General features: G+C 42.7%; 1 protein-coding gene and 1 long non-coding RNA gene across 5 annotated transcripts in view; one reads left to right on the top strand and one right to left on the bottom strand.

Moving 5' to 3' along the window:
- Positions 1–4976, bottom strand: part of LOC141088825 (uncharacterized) — a 91744-nt gene extending 86768 nt beyond the window's left edge. The window contains exon 1 of the long non-coding RNA XR_012232071.1: positions 4877–4976. This is a non-coding gene — a long non-coding RNA (uncharacterized lncRNA). The remainder of the gene's footprint in view (positions 1–4876) is intronic.
- Positions 3016–15631, top strand: part of PLXNA1 (plexin A1) — a 347787-nt gene continuing 335171 nt past the window's right edge. The window contains exon 1 of one of the 4 annotated variants that reach the window (XM_073575031.1): positions 3016–3180. The gene's annotated coding sequence lies outside the window, so the exon portion shown is untranslated. Of the gene's footprint in view, positions 3181–4544; positions 4804–5030; positions 5170–15631 lie in introns of those variants that run through there. The other 3 variants (XM_073575035.1, XM_073575032.1, XM_073575033.1) reach the window with 3 other exon arrangements.

Here is a 15631-nt window from a genome sequence, read left to right as displayed (position 1 = left end):
AGTAGTTATATTCTTGTACATAGGGGGCAGTATTATAGTAGTTATATTCTTGTACATAGGAGCAGTATTATAGTAGTTATATTCTTGTACATGGGGGCAGTATTATAGTAGTTTTATTCCTGTACATAGGAGCAGTATTATAGTAGTTATATTCTTGCACATAGGGGCAGTATTATAGTAGTTTTATTCCTGTACATAGGGGCAGTATTATAGTAGTTATATTCTTGCACATAGGGAGCAGTATTATAGTAGTTTTATTCCTGTACATAGGAGCAGTATTATAGTAGTTATATTCTTGCACATAGGGAGCAGTATTATAGTAGTTTTATTCTTGTACATAGGGGCAGTATTATAGTAGTTATATTCTTGCACATAGGGGCAGTATTATAGTAGTTATATTCTTGTACATAGAGGCAGTATTATAGTAGTTATATTCTTGTACATAGGGGCAGTATTATAGTAGTTATATTCTTGTACATGGGGGCAGTATTATAGTAGTTTTATTCCTGTACATAGGAGCAGTATTATAGTAGTTATATTCTTGTATATAGAGGCAGTATTATAGTAATTATATTCTTGTATATAGGGGCAGTATTATAGTAGTTATATTCTTGTACATAGGGGGCAGTATTATAGTAGTTACATTCTTGTACACAGGAGCAGTATTATAGTAGTTATATTCTTGTACATAGGGGGCAGTATTATAGTAGTTACATTCTTGTACACAGGAGCAGTATTATAGTAGTTATATTCTTGTACATAGGAGCAGTATTAGTAGTTATATTCTTGTACATAGGGGGCAGTATTATAGTAGTTACATTCTTGTACACAGGAGCAGTATTATAGTAGTTATATTCTTGTACATAGGGGGCAGTATTATAGTAGTTACATTCTTGTACACAGGAGCAGTATTATAGTAGTTATATTCTTGTACATAGGAGCAGTATTATAGTAGTTATATTCTTGTACATAGGAGCAGTATTATAGTAGTTATATTCTTGTACATAGGGGCAGTATTATAGTAGTTATATTCTTGTACATAGGGGGCAGTATTATAGTAGTTATATTCTTGTATATAGGGGCAGTATTATAGTAGTTATATTCTTGTATATAGGGGCAGTATTATAGTAGTTATATTCTTGTATATAGGGGCAGTATTATAGTAGTTATAGTCTTGTACATAGGAGCAGTATTATAGTAGTTATATTCTTGTACATAGGGGCAGTATTATAGTAGTTATATTCTTGTACATAGGGGCAGTATTATAGTAGTTATATTCTTGTATATAGGGGCAGTATTATAGTAGTTATATTCTTGTACATAGGGGGCAGTATTATAGTAGTTATATTCTTGTATATAGAGGGCAGTATTATAGTAGTTATATTCTTGTATATAGGGGCAGTATTATAGTAGTTACATTCTTGTACACAGGAGCAGTATTATAGTAGTTATATTCTTGTACATAGGAGCAGTATTATAGTAGTTATATTCTTGTACATAGGAGCAGTATTATAGTAGTTATATTCTTGTACATAGGGGCAGTATTATAGTAGTTATATTCTTGTACATAGGGGGCAGTATTATAGTAGTTATATTCTTGTATATAGGGGCAGTATTATAGTAGTTATATTCTTGTATATAGGGGCAGTATTATAGTAGTTATATTCTTGTACATAGGGGGCAGTATTATAGTAGTTATATTCTTGTATATAGGGGCACTATTATAGTAGTTATATTCTTGTATGTAGGGGCAGTATTATAGTAGTTATATTCTTGTATATAGGGGCAGTATTATAGTAGTTATATTATTGTATATAGGGGCAGTATTATAGTAGTTATATTCTTGTATATAGGAGCAGTATTATAGTAGTTATATTCTTGTACATAGGGGCAGGATTATAGTAGTTATATTCTTGTACATAGGGGCAGTATTATAGTAGTTATATTCTTGTACATAGGGGCAGTATTATAGTAGTTATATTCTTGTACATAGGAGCAGTATTATAGTAGTTATATTCTTGTACATAGGAGCAGTATTATAGTAGTTATATTCTTGTACATAGGAGCAGTATTATAGTAGTTATATTCTTGTACATAGGAGCAGTATTATAGTAGTTATATTCTTGTACATAGGGGCAGTATTATAGTAGTTATATTCTTGTATATAGGGGCAGTATTATAGTAGTTATATTATTGTATATAGGGGCAGTATTATAGTAGTTATATTCTTGTATATAGGAGCAGTATTATAGTAGTTATATTCTTGTACATAGGGGCAGGATTATAGTAGTTATATTCTTGTACATAGGGGCAGTATTATAGTAGTTATATTCTTGTACATAGGGGCAGTATTATAGTAGTTATATTCTTGTACATAGGAGCAGTATTATAGTAGTTATATTCTTGTACATAGGGGCAGTATTATAGTAGTTATATTCTTGTACATAGGAGCAGTATTATAGTAGTTATATTCTTGTACATAGGAGCAGTATTATAGTAGTTATATTCTTGTACATGGGGGCAGTATTATAGTAGTTATATTCTTGTACATAGGAGCAGTATTATAGTAGTTTTAGTCCTGTACATAAGAGCAGTATTATAGTAGTGCCAAGTGCTATGGAGTACTTTGATGGTCTAAAAATAAAAATTATTCTTATTCTTGTTATCACTTTCTCTCCACCAGTGGAACTATTACACTGTGTATTTCTCAGCAGGGGGCGACATTTCTATCTGAATTCAAACAAGAAAAATGGTTGTACTTATAATTATCTGTTGTTCAGTTCGGTATTCATGCAGGACAATGTGCAGGATCTGGATCTTTATATACATATAATTGCTCTATGCTACTCTAGTTGTGTCACGCAATGACCATATAACCATCTCCCTTTCTTTTTGACATAATAATGTAATCATAAACTCTTTCTGTTACATTAGTCTTGCAGCCAAGTCAGGGTTAACAGTGAGTAAGAGTAGGCTCCTCCCCCCGCATGTGTCCCCTCCCAGGCCGGCTGGCGCGCCCTCTGGCGTTGAGCCGCGGTACGGCAGCGCCCTGGGAAGTGAGATCGAGGCTGGAGTTCCAGTGGAAGCTGCGCTGCATTCCTTCCCATTCATGCTGAGCTGCTACATTGTATCACGGCGCCGGGACTCCGGACATGGCAGCAGCGGGCGCCCGCGCTCACGGTAAGTAACCCGCATGCACCGTGGGAACTTTTCCTGCTCTTCCCGGGTCACTGGAGAAGGGAGAGAAGGAAACTGGAGGTCTGCAACGTGCTGCCGAGGAAGACCGGGGAGCGGGCTGCGGGCACCCAGGACTGCAGCATGCTGGCCCCCTGCACTGGACAGGCGGTCACTGGGGGGTCCCTGCACTGGACAGGCGGTCACTGGGGGGTCCCTGCACTGGACAGGCGGTCACTGGGGGGTCCCTGCACTGGACAGGCGGTCACTGGGGGGTCCCTGCACTGGACAGGCGGTCACTGGGGGGTCCCTGCACTGGACAGGCGGTCACTGGGGGGTCCCTGCACTGGACAGGCGGTCACTGGGGGGTCCCTGCACTGGACAGGCGGTCACTGGGGGGTCCCTGCACTGGACTGCCGGTCACTGGGGGGTCCCTGCACTGGACTGGCTGTCACTGGGGGGTCCCTGCACTGGACTGGCTGTCACTGGGGGGTCCCTGCACTGGACTGGCTGTCACTGGGGGGTCCCTGCACTGGACAGCCGGTCACTGGGGGGTCCCTGCACTGGCCAGGCGGTCACTGGGGGCCCCTGCACTGCACCCCCACGGTTTCCAGGATGTGATCCCCATGGCTGGCTGTGCTGCTGTGCATGGGTCTATAGAGCCCTCCGTATGTGCTGCGGGGCCCCTTGCCATGCTGCAGATAGTGGGCAGGGAGAGGCTGCTGATGTTTTCCTGCATCTGATGCCAGTTTAATAAAGTGGCTTCGCTGCTAGAAATGCGCCGGTCATCTGATGTCAGTGTGAGTATTTGCTCTAGATTGGTCCCCTGCTGAAATATCCTGTATACCCCTCATTACCTTCTGTACTCACAAGCTGAAGTTACTAAGCTAATGGACCTTTTGGCACCCCCCCCAAAAATCCCCCTTGCATTCCTATAAGATCATGATTTGGGATGTTTGGTGTCAATGCAGATCCTTCCTCTTAGTTTTCAAGCACTACCTCCCCCATCCTCCTATGCAGCAGGGAAGCAATTAATCACACTTGTCCCTGTGCCATGACTTGGGGATTTTACCAATGTGTGTACGGAGCCGTGGTATAGGTTGGCGCTATGGACATTACGGGCAATGACATGAATAGACTATTTAATCACCCCCTTCAACATCCCACTTCTCTGCTTAATTTCCTTGGGGTATTGTTAACACCCTAGTAACCAATTGGTTGGGCCTGCGGTGCATTGTAGGGTGGCAGTAGAGGGGTTAAGGATCTGAGGGTAAAATTGGGTGGAAATCTTTTTTTTTTTTTTTTTTTCCTTCCTTCTCCTTTTCTCCCCCCTCTGCGGAGATCAGTAGCGTGGATTTCACCCAAGAAGAGGAAGGGGGTGCTTTGTGTTGGATGGAGGGAGCAGGTAGAGCAGTGAATGCAGAAGACCATTAGGATCCTGTAGTGCAGTCCTGGCGCTCGCATTTAGATCGGAGACTGCGAAAAATCAAAAATATGTGGAAGGCGAAGCTGCTTCACCGTGGTGGATAAGGATGCTCGCCCTGTGCATCGCCCTGAATATTTATCATCTGCTGGATGGAGGAGAGCTGCCAGCTGCATGCCAGGGTGCTGCCACCTCTTCCTACACCTGTAAGTAGATGGCAGCGCTCCACCGGAGTGCCCTGCGCGCTTTCTAGAAATACCACGGAGGTGTGAATCCTACCTGTGTCCTCCGCTCATTCTGGAGAGCTCACCCGGGGGGGGCTGCCGCACCAGTACCGGAGGAGCCCCCTGCCAATGCAGGGAAAGAATGTTCCTTTCAGAGTTTGTGGGATTTGTTGGCACAAGGTGGCGTTAACCCCTTTGTGCCCGCACTGGCGCTGTCAGTAGGCATGTCGGCGGATGAGTGAGCTCGGCATTGTCCTGATTTCGTGAGGACGGTTCATCTGTCGGACTGGAGAGGACTGAGGGCTCATGTCTGGCGATGGTGTCCATATCCCTGATACTGGGAGGAAGGTAATTAGGTCTGGAAGCCTTAGACCATCTGTGGGGAGAAGTTTATGCAGGATGTAACGTTCCAGTACGTATGTATATCTGCATGTATGTCCGTATACGGTATGTGGCCATGTCTGATCCTGAGGGGTTTAATGAAGATGTCTATACTTCATAGTATAATATAGGAGTGCATGGATTTCTATGTTATGAAGAAATGCAAATAATGGTGAATATACGTGAGTGTAGTATATATCTATATGTACGTTTGTGTGCTGTATTTGTACATACACTGTGATATACAGGTGCTTTACACATGCATTTACTTGTGTCTATGTATATCCTGTATGGGAAAATAGACTTTACATATATGGGTGTGAAGATTTATGGTAGATTCTATGTGAATATATTGCATTACTGCATAGTTTGTGTGTAAGGAAGATGCATACATAAACTCCTATATGTATATAGTTTTTGTGTATATGTGGCTATAGATCAGTACCTGTGAATAGTGTTCATTTGAATGGTGTGTGTATATATACCCTGTATCTATCGTGTGTAGATGTATAATGTAAAGCATTTCTGGTAGACACTTATATGTTTGGTGTGTGTATGAGATTTGAGGTATACATCTACATGTCTGGTGCGCATTTATAAGATTTGTGATGCACATGTATGTGTCTGGTGTGTATGATGTATGCGGTGTATATGTCTGTGATATTTGTGTGTTCATGATTGTCTAGTCTGTGAATATTAGCCGTGTACATGTGTATATTTGCATTACACGCATGTCTGAGATTTGTGGTATACAAGTATATGATGTTTGTGGTATGTCTGGTGTGTGTATATTAGCGGTACACATGTATATGCCTGTTTTGTGTATATTTGCGGTGTATATGTCTGGCGTGTGTATTTTTTGTCTACATATATATGATGTTGCAGTGCACGTGTGTGTATATTATCGGAGTACATGTATGTGGCTGGTGTGTATGATATATGCAGTATACATGTATATGATGATTACGGAGTCTGGTGTGTGTGCGGTGTACATGTATGTGTCTGGTGTGCATGATATATGCCGTACACATGTATAGGATTGCGTAGTCTGGTGTGTGATATTTACGGCAGACATGTATAGGATTACAGAGTCGTGTGTGTGTATTAGCAGTGCACATGTGTTTTGGTGTGTGTATATTAGCGGTGTACACGTGATATTTACGGTATACATGTATGTGATGTTTGCGGAGTCTGGTGTGTGTGTGTGTGTGTATGTATTATTGTTCTCTTTGCTGGAGCATCTCATGACAGCCGCATTCAGTGATGCCAGTACTATTCAGAGTAGTCTTCTCCAGGTTTTATGACCCTGCAGAGTATGTTGCTGGTAACTCTACCACATTTCTGTCCTTCTCATTGCCAAGATTTAGGAAATACATTTTGCCATTGTTTTCAGAACAAACATTCATTGTTTTATATAGCCATGAACTCGGAGAAGGCTCCAGACTCCTTCCCGGACTCTTTGGGGGTCATAATTTGGATGCCATGACTGCAGAGTGAGACCAGATGACTGTATATGTAATATGTTACCTGTCCAGTCACTCGTAATATACGAGAACTGCAGCCGCCCCCTCTCCCCTTCATGCATCTAATATTTCTCCACATTATCTCCTGCGCTACAGCATATGCAGCACCACACTGCAGAGAGGCCAGGAAAAGAATACTGCTTCATTTAAAGTGCCGTTCATAAAGAAAGTTGTAGAGCGGTCCCCAGCCCCCTCCTCGTTAATCCCCCAGTGCTGATATTTCCACATGTCCCCAGCAAATGGTTCCACAACCTCCGGCTTTAAACTGTTGCAGCTGCTGGGGCCTTCTGACCCCGTGCCCTTTAACCTGACATGGTGGGGGGTGGTGCTGATGAGAGGTGAGCTGTGGCATCCTGTATCCAATGTTTCAAAGAGAAATGTAACCTATTATCTTCTTAAAGGGATAGTCACATAATTAGTCCATTTTTATATAGCACCATTAGGGCAGTGTCTACACTTTAGGGCTGGTATGTCTGTGGATATGCTGCTTGTGTTCAGAATATTTGGCTTGCCTCTCCCGACCTTGTGACTATTTGGCAATATGTATTGAGCCTTTGTGTGGAAGGGCAGCAGAACCGCGTGGTGTACCCTGAAAAAACAAGGCGAGCTAGGGTGCAAACGCCGTATTGCATGACTAGACTGGGCAGTAGCTACCTGACTTGTTTGGGTTATTGTCATTTGTCGCCCACCGGCCATGTCATCAGAGGACTCTGAGGTCTCGACTCATGCCTTGCTCATTGACATGTCACAGGCTCCTCCCTCTGGACACTTGAGGGTTAATACTCCTTGGCTTGTGCTTCCTGTCTACGGAACCCAGCAGTAAGTAAAGTAGTGACTTCTCCCAGTCGTGGTGACCCAGTGACGTCACAGTGCCCATCTTGGTTGATCAGTCGCCTTTTTATTTATTTATTAAATTGAATACCAGCTTGGTATATGTAGGTGCCATTTGCATAGAGCTCTATATGTATAGGTGTAACTCTATATAGTTTTTAATGTGTCTGGCTTTCAAATTACTAATTTCGCCCCTTATAGGACTCAAGCGCTGCTGCAAAATTCACCCCCTACCGTGCCCTGACGGACAGTGTAGGGGTAACAGATGTCTTCACTTTATCTTTTGTTTCTCTGACTGTCCAAACTCTCAACTTCCAACTCCGAGCTTGTTGGGAATTGTAGTTTTGCAAGTAAACTTTGCACTTATTTTAGAGTATGTCAGGAGTTGTAGTTTTGTAACTGAGGGTTGTACTTACAGCCTGTAAGGAGTGGTAGTTGTGTTGGAGCTGCATAGATTGGGCACCCCCAATATTTCCCATATAGATCCACATTCTAATCTTTTTTTTAATGTATTTTTGGCTCTCATTGCTGGGGAATTTGCATTATCAGGTGCCTTGTCATAGTTTTTCTTTCAAGGATTGGGTGTGGAATGTTGAGGGTGATGGTCCTTGCTTTGCCCCTCAGCAGTCTGACCTGGGTAGACTTGTTTGGGTAGATTTTGAATAAAGCCGTTTTGTTCCCTGTGGTGCTGAAAGATAAATTCCTAGGACTGGTGCTGAGAGCTGAGTGACCAGGGACAGGCTTGGCGCGGATCTGTTAGCCGGCCTTGAGTGACAAGTGGCGCTCTGCGGTGACGGACAGCAGGCCTGCCGAGATCTGTATTGCTTTTGGAGCGGCTTTGGACTAATGTATGACAACATGGAGGCATTCAGCCATACAGCACAGTGGGCTGCAGCTCCACAAAGGGTGAATTTTCTGCTGCAGTCACAGGCGCAGTTCTTGAAAGAAATTCTTAATACAAAAAAAAATATTCACAGTATATGTCCTTTAGTCTGACATTTAATAATGTTACTGATGTTTTAAATACATTTACCGTATATCAGCTTGTTGGTCTAATACAGCAATCTTTTGCAATATTACTACTCCTATTCTTTCCCCCCTTCACTTCACATCCATCACGTGCCCCCTTAAACACCAGAGCACTTACAGATCTGATCCTACTGATCTAAGTGGAAACAATACAATCTGGCACGCATTTGGTTAAATCCAGTGATACATTCCATTGTTATAAGTTTGTGTTTCCACGGCAACCAACTTCTTGATACACTTCTCACTAATCTCTCATCAGGTCAGAGATACTTATTTGCCTTTAAGGGAAACAAAAAGTGAATCTATGTGGTCAGGCCTGAGGTCTGTCCTGCAGCCATTGGTTAGGCCTGTTTCACACTTCCGTTTTTTCAAATCCGTCAAAATCCGTTGGTTTCCGTAAAAAAACGGATCCGCCATTTTTTTGCAGGATCCGTTTTTTTTGTCCCATAGACTTCCATTAGTGGTTACCGCGGATCCGTCAAAAAAAACGGATCCGGTTTTTTTAAAAACGGATCCGGTTTTTTTAAAAACGGATCCGTTTGCATCAGTTTCCGTAAAAAAAACGGAAACGGATCCGTTTGGAGGACACAAAAACGGAAGTGTGAAACAGGCCTAATGTATTACTGATTGACAGGTCCGGTTCTCCAGAGGTGCTTGGTGATGACCTTTCATTAGGGTTATAATCATTGAATGTTACTTGGCTGAGTTGATCCCACTTACTCATGCATGCACCAGTATTTTTCTTGACTACAGTTTATTCATTATCAATACATTTTTTTCATGGTAATTGACCACTAGGTGGTGCTATTTTGTATTGGTCTATTCAGGAAGCTATTATCCACGTATATCATCTGAGCTCTTATGTTTTGGACCTCAATATTAAACCTTTTGTTGCCTCACCCCGCTGCCATCTTTAACCCTCCATCAGGAACAATATTCGCACTAACTCGTAATGGAACAATGTGCCTGTCAAGCGCAGGCTAGAAAAATGCCTAGAATATCTAATTTTCTCAATTTCAGTGATCTAAAAGTGATCAGAGACCTTCATAGGGATGTAATAAAAGAGACTACACATTATCAGGTGCAAAACAAACCCATTTACTCAACATAAAAGTAATAACTTTGATATACACAAATTTCAAAACTCCTGAGAAGTACACTTTCATTTGTAAGAAAATCTGCCTTATTTATATGAAATATATACAAACCTTTCTCAATCCATTCATAAAACAAGCTAAATAAACAATAGTAATGACTAAAAACATTACATACTAACCTTATAAAGTGTGATGTGTTTGGGACCAATGAGCCTGAGAAGCCAGCACAGCTATACCTTCCTTCCTGAAGCTCTGCAGACCAACTGTGGTATCAGGTTTCACACAGCAGCTAGAGCCAGGAGACTATCTAGAGGGAGGGGGTTTCCTGAAAATCTGGTGAGAAGGGAGAAATGAAAGTAGAAGAGCTGCGCCTGTCAGATCCATTGTTCCTGACGGAGGGTTAATACAGTTTTGGAAAGTAATGATTTATTTTCTCTTTTATCACTAATAGATGTTGCAGTACAATTTTGTAATTTTTTTGGCGGGATAGTAATCCCATGTGTGGAGTTGCATTTGATCCATATCGACATTTGCAGAATCTTATTGTAGTTCATTGTGTTTTGTCCACGAGGTGGCACAGTTCTGTTCTTGTCTATGGAGGAAGCTTTGTGTGTTTATAAATGGATGAAATCGTAATGATTTAGTTTTTATCCATGACCTAGTGATATTCTTTTTAGACCTATTGACATACATGATTATAGCCATTCTGGGTGGAATTTAAAGGGGAATATTTTTGTATTTTTAAGTCTTGATTTTCTGTGCTCTGTATAGTTCTGCTTTCCTCCACACAGCTTTATAACTGAATGTTTGCTCCCATTAATGGTGAAAGTGACATTTTGACGGTGATGTCTCCTCTGTATGGATTGCCTGCAGCGGGCATAGTCCTCTACGATGAGAAGGTGGAATCCATATAACTCTCCGGTCTATCCTCAGTGGGACGTGCGCTCTGCAGAGATACTTGCTCTGTAATATTAACCGTATTTATTCCCCGGCCTGGGAGGAGAGGAGGTCCCTTACCAATCACATTAAGCCCTGTTCCAGCAAGTGGCTTCTCTGTGTTTGGGCCTGCAGGGGAAATCTTATTGAATACAGTTATGAATAGTTAATATGATACACACATCATCGCTCTGCCGGGTCCGGGGTGAGAGGCTGCTTAACATCTCCGCCATCTATAGACTTAAATTGTTTTTAGCCATTATACGGAGTCTGTGCTGCTGCTGTAGATTCTGTATGTATTATACATCTCCAGGAGATGCGTTTACTGCATTATCTTCATATACATGAAATGCTTGGACTTAATCATAGATTTTTTTTTTTTTACCTTTGTGTGTACATCTTTCTCTGTTGGCGCACATTTGTTTGTGAGCATCTGTTCATATGTGGATATTTATGCACTAGTCTATTTGCACCTTCATCTGTACAGTATATGTGTATAGGTTGGTCTGTGTGTTCATGGGATTGTGTGCTTTTGATCATGGTCTATTTGCGTTTTTTTTGGCACATATTGTGCTACCTTTCTGTGTACAACCCTGGGTTTATCTGTTTTCTGGCGGGCATGCATGGGTCTGTTTGCTGGCGGGTGTTTGTGCATGCATGGGTTTATCTATTTGCTGGCGGGTGTGCATGCATGGGTTGGTCTGTCTGCTGGGATGCCTGCAGGCGATCATGGCTCTGTTTGCTGCAGGCGAGCATTCGTGGCTGTTTGCTGGCAGGAGGGCGGTCATGGCTGTTTACTGGCGGGCGTTCATGGTTCTGTCTGCTGGCGGCCATGAGTGCATGGGGGTGGGTTGGTCAGTCTGTCTGCTGGCGGCCGTGCGTGGGTGGGTTGGTTGGTTGGTCAGTCTGTCTGTTTGATGGCGGCCGGGCGTGGGTGGGTTGGTCTGTCTGCTGGCGGCCGTGCGTGCATTGGTTTGACTTCTGGCGGGCATGTATGGGGCTGCCTTTTTGTATGCATGCGCCTGATTGACACCCACCTCAAAAGTTCAGCCCCAGCATCAATTTTTTTAGGCAACTGTGTTACCTGCCTCCTGAAATACACTGCTCAAAAAAATAAAGGGAACACTTAAACAACAGAATATAACTCCCAAGTAAATCAGACTTCTGTAAAATCAAACTGTCTACTTAGAAAGCAACACTGATTGACAATCAATTTCACATGCTGTTGTGCAAATGGAATAGAAAACAGATGGAAATTATTGGCAATTATCAAGACACCCTCAATAAAGGAGTGGTCCTGCAGGTGGGGACCACAGACCACATCTCAGTACCAATGCTTTCTGGCTGATGTTTTTGTAACTTATGAATGTTGGTTGTGCTTTCACACTTGTGGTAGCATGAGACGGATTCTACAACCCACACAAGTGACTCAGGTAGTGCAGCTCATCCAGGATGGCACATCAATGCGAGCTTTGGCAAGAAGGTTTGCTGTGTCTGTCAACGTAGTGTCCAGCGGCTGGAGGCGCTACCAGGAGACAGGCCAGTACACCATGAGATGTGGAGGGGGCCATAGGAGGGCAACAACCCAGCAGCAGGGCCGCTACCTCCACCTTTGTGCAAGGAGGAGCACTGCCAGAGCCCTGCAAAATGACCTCCAGCAGGCCACAAATGTGCATGTGTCTGCACAAACTGTTAGAAACAGACTCCATGAGGATGGGCTGAGGGCCCGACGTCCACAGATGGGGGTTGTGCTCACAGCCCAACACCGTGCGGCCCTCCAAAGAAACGCCACCCCACACCATTACTGACCCACTGCCAAATCGGTCATGCTGAAGGATGTTGCAGGCAGCAGATCGCCCTCCACGGCGTCTCCAGACTCTCACATCTATCACATGTGCTCAGTGTGAACATGCTTTCATCTGTGAAGAGCACAGAGCGCCAGTGGCGAAATTGCCAATCTTATTGTTCTGTGGCAAATGCCTAGCATCCCGCACGGTGTTGGGCTGTGAGCACAACCCCCATCTGTGGACGTCGGGCACTCAGACCATCTTCATGGAGTCAGTTTCTAACTGTTTGTGCAGACACATGCACATTTGTGGCCTGCTGGAGGTCATTTTGCAGGGCACTGACAGTGCTCCTCCTGTTCCTCCTTGCACAAAGGCTGAGGTAGCGGTCCTGCTGCTGGGTTGTTGCTCTCCTACGGTCCCCTCCACGTCTCCTGGTGTACTGGCCTGTCTCCTGGTAGCGCCTCTAGCCTCTGGACGCTACGCTGACAGACACAGCAAACCTTCTTGCCACAGCTCGCATTGATGTGCCATCCTGGATGAGCTGCACTACCTGAGTCAATCTCATGCTACCACGAGTGTGAAAGCACAACCAGCATTCAAAAGTGACCAAAACATCAGCCAGAAAGCATTGGTACTGAGATGTGGTCTGTGGTCCCCACCTGCAGAACCACTCCTTTATTGAGGGTGTCTTGATAATTGCCAATAATTTCCTTTTTTTTTTTGTATTCCATTTGCACAACAGCATGTGAAATTGATTGTCAATCAGTGTTGCTTCCTAAGTGAATAGTTTGATTTCACAGAAGTTTGATTTACTTGGAGTTATATTCTGTGTAAGTGTTCCATTTATTTTTTGAGCAGTGTATATAAGGTCCTGGTGTGTGCCCTGGATTATCAGAAGGCTAACAAGAAGCAAAAACATACTTGTTGCCTGGTTGTGTCACTATAGAGCAGATGTGAGTCCAGTCTCGAGTATTGTGCAGGTCTGTGACGTTTTGGGCCTCTTGCCCCTATGGAGGTGCTCTGGGACTTGGAATGTGCCATCCTGGTGTCTTTTGTTCCCTCTTCTCTGGGAGGTGGTGGGAAACTTGGCAATTAAATAGCTTCCCAAGTGAGTGACAGGGTTAAAGGTCGGCAGGAGAAGCCATGTGACTGTTTGTGAAACCGATCCCATGTGTGACCTGGAGGGACATGGCTTTTTTCAGCTTTTTTTGTTTGTATGAGCAGAGGTCTGCAACCTCCAGGTTCTCGCCCTGTAATTTAGAAGTCCCTGCTGCCCCCTACCCCCTCCTTTGTCTTTGAAGCCAGTGGACTCCCTGCTGGTAAATAAGGGGACTATGGTGGCTTGAGTCCCTATTAAACTGCATTTAGTGGAGTTTAATGAATCTCCCCACCCAACTGTTATGGGGTATAAAAAAAAAAAAAAAAAAAAAAAAAATTCAGAAAATAAAGCTAAATAATATGAACAAGAAGAAAACAAAAGAACACAAAACACTTAGTCGTAGTCAATATATTTCTCATAAAATTTTACTATATGAATTTTCCATTATTAGTAAAAAAAAAAAAAAGAAAAAAAAATTCAGAAAATAAAGCTAAATAATATGAACAAGAAGAAAACAAAAAAACACAAAACACTTAGTCGTAGTCAATATATTTCTCATAAAATTTTACTATATGAATTTTCCATTATTAGTAAAAAAAAAAAAAAAAAAAAAGCTGCAAATTAAAAAATTAATTTAGTTTTACAAGATTTAGCTTGTAAACATAATGTGTGTATATATGTATAATTATTAATAACCCTTGATTTATGCACCCGTTGCCATGTTAATGAAGATGCACGAGGCAGCCGATATGTTGATGTCCTACAGCAGGCCGGCCGCGGCGATTTCCATAAGAATAAAGGTTGTCATGTGCTCAGTAGTGCGGTATAAATTAGCCACCTAGCTGGACTTTGTGTGTGAACAGAGGCTGCATTGAGGATCAGACAGCAATGAATCATGTCACAGGGACTGGAGGGTTTTCATCTGGCCTTCCACCTAGGGACAAAATTCATGCTGCACAAACTAATGGAGGGGAGACTGGGTCCTTAAATTACAGTGCCGATTCCCTGTTTTGAGCCCCCACCCCCCTTTGAGCCCACGGGTGGTCGTTTTCAGGACCACTCAGTTGTGAGAGTGCTATAAACAAATATTCTATGTCACAAGCTGATATATGCAAAGTGACTTCCCCTTTAAGAAATATACTGTTATGACTAAAGGCAGCAAATCATGAGCTAGGTTATATTTTTCTTACTCCAAATGGGATATGAGAGAAGCAATCTGATTGGTTGCCTTTGGTCACAGCTGGATGTTGCTGGCTAAAATGTCCGGCAGTAAAAGTTATAGAAGGCGATATTTGCACATGAGTGGAACGCCCAGTTCTCCTGACAGGGAGGCTAATAGCCGGAGATGACTTCATATTTCTGCAAACGTATCCCCTCTGTGAACTTAAAAGAATGTTTTATTGGGACGAGCGCCAACAATATTTTGTAGTGTAAACTCCACTTGTGACATTTATGTATCATAATACGACCAAACCGTTCACGGAGCAAAACGGCCGCCTGATGACCACCAGCCATGGAGGCTGCCATTTTTTGGGTTGGATCTGTATACATAGGAGTGTTTGTAACGAAAACAGTGAGACTCATTGGAGTCTGAAGGATAAGGGGAAAGCATTGTCAACCCTGTTTATCTTTAAAGTGGTAGTCCTAAAAGGGTATGATCATTGGCTTCTAAGACCCCCACAATCCAGAAAATGAGGGGCCTATGGTCCCTTATTTGAGTACCAACACCCAATGAACCAAGACAAGTGTTAGTGGCCTCCGAGTTGCTAAAGGATCTAGCTGAAATCGCCGCAGATCAACCCTATAGATGGCACTTTCAATTATGGTAGCAGCATTTAGGAGGTTGGAAATGGGGTGCCGATGGAATTGTCATGGCCACCAAGGGCCTACCAAAGCCTTGCCTTTGTTGTCTGTGAAGCCCAGGATTGGAGACTGTTCATTTTACATGAGGCTACAATATAGCAGTATTGTATAAGTGATCACAAGTTCAAGTTCACTTGGATGCATTTAAAATTTAAAAAAAAAAAACCCCACAAAAATATATAGTAAAAAGTAAGGTATATACACATTCTCCCTTTTCAACTAACCTACATAAAATCTAAAACAAAAACAAAACATTAACATATT

This window comes from Dendrobates tinctorius, unplaced genomic scaffold, assembly GCF_039654945.1.
Source record: "Dendrobates tinctorius isolate UK_male_01 unplaced genomic scaffold, ASM3965494v1 ptg000041l, whole genome shotgun sequence".
In the NCBI taxonomy this organism is placed as follows: Eukaryota; Metazoa; Chordata; class Amphibia; order Anura; family Dendrobatidae; genus Dendrobates; species Dendrobates tinctorius.
The sequence above is the reverse complement of the archived record's forward strand: the minus strand, read 5'-3'. Positions and strand labels throughout refer to the sequence as shown.